Source organism: Galeopterus variegatus, unplaced genomic scaffold, assembly GCF_000696425.1.
Source record: "Galeopterus variegatus unplaced genomic scaffold, G_variegatus-3.0.2 Scaffold1399, whole genome shotgun sequence".
NCBI lineage: Eukaryota > Metazoa > Chordata > Mammalia > Dermoptera > Cynocephalidae > Galeopterus > Galeopterus variegatus.
Genome location: NW_007727510.1, coordinates 11,751 through 17,625, shown reverse-complemented (window position 1 = coordinate 17,625; position 5,875 = coordinate 11,751).

Sequence of the window (5,875 nt, the reverse complement as noted above, 5' to 3'; positions counted from 1 at the left end):
GGATATTTCCTCTTACTCCATATCCTTAACAGTTGACTTTATCAGAATTTTAGATTTTGAATTATTTGAGATTTCTATGTTTGTTATTTTATTACTACACAACAAATTTCCCCCAGATCTTAATGGCTTAAAATAGCAACATTTATCTTACAGTTTGTGTGGATAATAAATCCATTCTTGGCCTACATGGGTATCTCTGCTTCAAGTTCATTCATAGGCTGCAATTAAGATGTTAGCTGTGCGACTGTGCCCTCATCTGAAGGCTCTATTGGGAAAGATTCACTTGCAAGCTTACTCATGTGTTTATTAGCAAGATTCAGTTCTTTATGTACTATTGTACTGAGGGTCTCAGATCCTCACTGACGATTGCAAAGAGACCTCACTCAGTTCTTTGCCATGTGCCATTTTATAGGCAGCTGACAATATGGAAGTTGGTTTCATTCAAAGCAAGCGAGAGAGTTAGAGGCCATGAGCAAGAGGGAAGTCTCAGACTTTTTGTAACCTTATCTCAGAAAGAGACATCTCATCACTTTTGTCATATTCTGTTCATTAGTAGCAAGTCACTAGGTCCATCCCCCACACAAGGAGACAGTGTTAAACAGAAGCATGAACACCAGGGGGTGGGTATCATTGAAGGCCATCTTAGAAGTTCCCTACCATAGTATTTCACCATATTATTAAGTCACATTTTACTGATTATTAATTGGACATTTTAAATGTATTTTTGACATTAAGATTACTATTTTGTGAATTACTAATCATGAATACGGGAATAAACAAACCAAAATGTTTTTCCTATACTCTCAGTCAGCAACAATCAACACAATCAGCATGGGATTTCTGTGACCAAATGCAGGGGGGTTTCACTCTACACACCAAAAGTGCAGTGGATACCAGTTGAGTGTCCTCTAATTTAGTTCAATTCTGACACTATCTACCTGGAGATATCAGTCACAAGTCTGGCACCCCAGAATGTCTGACCTACAATCTTTAAGTTGGGATTCCCACGACCTCTTTTTCGGGTTCAATTAATTCGCTAAAATGGCTCACAGAACTCAGGGAAACACTTATCTGTGTTTACCAGTGTATTTCAAAGGATATAGATGAAGAGATTTAGAGGGAGGTTTGGGAGGAGGGGCGTGGAGTTTCCAGACCCTTCCTGAGCATGATGCCCTCCAGGAACCTACATATGTTCAGCCATCCAGCTCTCCAAACCCAGTCCTTTTTGGGGTTTTATGGAAGCTTTATTGCATAGGCATAAATCGTTGGCCATTGGTGATCAACCTAACCTTCAGCCCTCTCCCCTCCCCAGAGATTGAGGCAGGGAGAGCTGAAAGTCCCAACCTTCTAACCTTGCCTTGGTCTTTCTGCTAACTGGCTCCAATCCTAAAGCTATCAAGAGGCAGCCAGCCATCAACTAATTATCATACAAAAAGACATCTCTTGGGAGATTCTAAGGATTTTAGCAGTTGTATGCCAGGAAACAAGAAGAAAACCAAATATATATTTCACAATATCATACCCACTTGTATTTTTCCCATTTTTCTGTTGAGTGACATGTTTGCTTTACTCTTAATATGCAGATATTATGAGTATTTATATCTTCTGGACACTGATTTTTGTTAGTCTTATGAGGTGGAACCTATTAACTGACTTTAATCTGATACTCTCACACCCATTTCCCCCACCCCTGCTGCCAAAACCCTTCCGTAAGGTCATCATTGATTTTCACATTGTTAAATGCAATAGGTCCTTTTCAGATCCCATCTTAATTGACTTGTTGGCAGTGTCTAATATAGATGAGTAGTTTTATTAATTTATCTTAAAAATATTTTTGAGTCTGAACTCTGCATCAGGTATACTATTAGTTCTTGCACTATCATATACTGGTTTTTCACCTTTACTATGACTGCTGTTTGTCAGAATCTGTTGTCATTTTTTTTTTTTTTACCTCTACTTTACCTCAAAATGTTTAAATTCATTAGGATTACTCCTGACATTTTCTTCCTAGTGATTGTATTCAGTTCTATGGATATGCATTTATCATTATGCCAATGATTCTCAAATTATAGTTCCAGAATCATATCACCAATCTTCTACATAATATGTTTGCATGGATTTCTCACAAGCCTCTCCAATGTAATAGGTTTAAGGCTGAAATTCGATTGCTATTATTCCTCAGTTGTATGAAGATCACAATTACCATCTTCTTTCATCCAGTTGGTAATACCAGAAAACCAGGAATTATCTATGACATCTCCTTGTCCCTATAAATATCTTTGTGTATATGCTACCCATTAAAACCTCTTCTGTTTATACACACGTCTCCCTCTCTATGTCTATCACCCTAGCCAAGTTGCCTCCTTCCCGCCCCAGGGCTACATGATAGTCTCCCATTTTCATTTTGCTTATGTTTTTCTAATCCTTTAAAGAAAGTTTAAAATCCATAGCAAGTTTCTTTTTTTACTATAAAAATAATAACAGATCTTCCCTGTAATAACTCTCTAATGGATTTTTTAGCACTTTTGATAGTGTTTTAAATCCTCAATTGTAAACTTGGCACAGCAGTGCTTAGCATAGTTTTGCTGCCTTATCCGTCCTCAGTTTCCCTGTACTTGTTTGCTGTAGCCACACTGTGTGCCTCGTTTTCTGTAAAATTCCTAACTACTTTCAGGCTCTGTTTTTTGGAACTAACTCACAATTCTTTCTTCATAAAAAAAAGTTTCCCTCCTTTTGCCTGTTTAACCTGTACTTCAGTTGAAATGTCACTTCTTTCAGAAATTCTTGTTTGCCATTCCAGCCTGGACTAAATATTCTAGTGTCTATTTCCATGGCATTATTTAGTTTTCCATAACAGTTATCATAATTTTAATTATAGAATTATCTAAAATTATTTCGTAGTTATTTAGTTAATATCTGCTTCTTCCACAGACTACAGTTATATAAAAGCAAGGCTCATATCTGTAGTAGTTTTGCATTTCTAGATTCTAGAATATTACTTGGCCCATAGTTGGCACTTAATTAATATTTGTTCAATAAATTGCTGAATCTACTGCTAGTTCTAGCTCCAGAGGAGCTTTTAATCCCATTGGAACAAAATTAAAGTGAAAAGCAAAATTGAAAACTAAAATGTGAGCCATGGTCATTAAGAATACTCTAAGGGAAAGTTTCATAACCTTACTAGCCATCCGTTTCCTCATTATTAAATGAAGGGTTTAACCCAGATCAAGTTTAAGATCATTTGCACCGCTAAAATTAGACAATTCTAACTGCTGGCTGAAGAAGAAAGATAAATCAATGTGTTCCCAAGTAGTCAAGGAAAATTTTATAAAGAAGTTTTTGGTGATAAATTCTATAATTGATAGGGAAAAATAGAAATCCACATAGGTATTCTGAGACAGTAAGATGGACCAGCTGTCTGGAGTAAAGGACTATTTTGGGTTTTAGTGGGAGAGATGATTTATATAGAGCCATTCTCTAAGATACCTAGAAATGAGGACAAGGGTTTGGAATTGATTGTTTAGCCTGAAGACATTGTAGGATTTTGACCGGTAGTGCAACATGACTGCACATTATTTTAAAAATAAAATTCTTTTCAGTTCAACAAACATGCATTGATTTTTGGCTTTATGATGGGCACTGGGGATATAGACATGAATGAGACATGACCGCTGCCTGTGTGTACCTCATAATAGTAGGGTGACACTCAAAAAACTGAGTAATATTATGTTTCAAAAAGAATGCATCAAAGAAGAGAAGATAGAAAACTAAAAAAAATATATTCATAAGTATTTCATAATAAAAAGCAGTGTTTTATGGTGGAAAGATCATGTTTTATGTGCATATGCTTTGAACAAGCAAGACCACTTCTAGAAATCTAGCCATTTTGGAGGTATAAACTCCAGATCATTTATAACCTGGCTAACTTTACCTCTTTACCTCACTTCAGCAAGCCTCAGTTTCTTTATGTGTTCTTATGTGTTAAAAAAAGAAAACAGATTGATGTAAGAGTAAAAGGTATAATGTTGAGATGTAAAAACCTAAACCCAAATTTTCCCTTGTGCAAAGACCAAAGCCACAAAGTCGGAGTTTACAGATGTGATTTCCCAAAAAATAATTTAAAGGATTTTATTGGGAAAGGTAGTTTACATATAATAAAATACAAATGTAAGGCCGGCCTCGTGGCTCACTCTGGAGAGTGCGGCGCTGGTAGCACCAAGGCCGCGGGTTCAGATCCTATATAGGAAAGGCCAGTGCACTCACTGGCTGAGCGTGGTGCGGACGACACCATGCCGAGGGTTACAACCCCCTTACTGGTCAGGAAAAAAAAAAAAAAAACACAAATGTAAAAATGGAAGGAAATATTTGCAGTATGTATAGTATAAAATGTGTTTATAGGGGCTGGCTGGTTAGCTCAGTTGGTTAGAGCATGGTGTTGTAACACCAAAGTCAAGGGTTTGGATCCCTGTACCGGCCAACTGCCAAAAAAAAAAAAAAAAAAAGGTGTGTATACTACTAATATACAAAGTTATACAAAAATCAATAACACAAATTTTCAATGAGAAAAGTAATAATAGGGCAAAATATGCAAACAGCAACTCGTGAAAAATAAAAACAAAAGGTCTCTTAACATATTTAAAAATGCTCAAAGACATGAGTGAAAATATAAATCAAAACAAAAAAAGAGATCATCACAAAAACAATGTTAATAGTATCCAGTGTTGTTGAGGGCACTGATATAAATTATTGGCATGTTTATAAATTGCTTTATGCTTTCAGGAGAGCAATTTCTAGGATGTATCAAAATGTTTAATGTGCATGTCCTTTGAGAAAGCAAATTCTTTTCTGGAAATCTACCCATTACAGTGTAGTAGTTAATAACTTCGGTTTCAGAAAAAACTGGATTCAGTTTGCTCCTATATCATTATTATATAGGGCCTTGAAGAAATTTCTTTTATAAGCCTCAAATTACTCATTTGAAAACAAGGTAGCAACAGCAAAATTGCCTCACAGGGTTGTTCTGTAGATTAAGTGAAATCGTGCATTTAAAGCAATTAACATATTTTAGGAGTTGATAAATGTTAAATGTTATGATTATTATTAATTATACTATAGATTTGTCTCAAGTGTGAAGGAATAGCTTTATAAGAATGTTTATTGTACTATAAAATTATTTTTTATTAACAGTATTTAATGCAGTCTTCGAATTACTGCAATTGTCTTTTAAAATTGTGGCCGATAAGTAGGTCCTCAGAAGACAGGAGATGGGGGATATTGCTCTATGTGAGTAATGTCACATATGCAATCGGTACAGATTCAGAATATTAGTATTATTCAATAGGCAAGTCTTAAAATGGTTATTAAGTGCATTTAAAAAATGCAGTGAACACTAGAGATAAACACAAATTCATAAAGAAAAAGTCAGGTCTTCTCTCTACATGGAAGTGTTGGGCTGGTATTTTAAAACATCATGTATTTTATTTCAGAAAAATATATGCCATTTTCCATAGTTGTGGACAAGACTGCGGAATATGGCAGGGCAATAATTTGCTGTGGAGACTCAGATGTAGTATTAACAAGGAAAGGGGTGGAATTTATACATATGATAGTTGGTTTGGAGGCTAACCTGAGATGTGTCTATGGATTGACCAAAAGTTTTGCTATTAGGTACATTCTGCTTCACATTTTTATCAAAGAGTTAAGGGAGGTACTAAAGGTGTGATTCCTAAATTTGCTGATCTCACAAAATTGCACAGGATGAATTAGGTGGAAAATATAACCAAGATTTGAAATGATCTGAGAAATTTAAGACACTAGGTTAGAATCAACAATATATTATTTAACAAAGAGGACTGTAAATTGCTTAAAGTTCAGA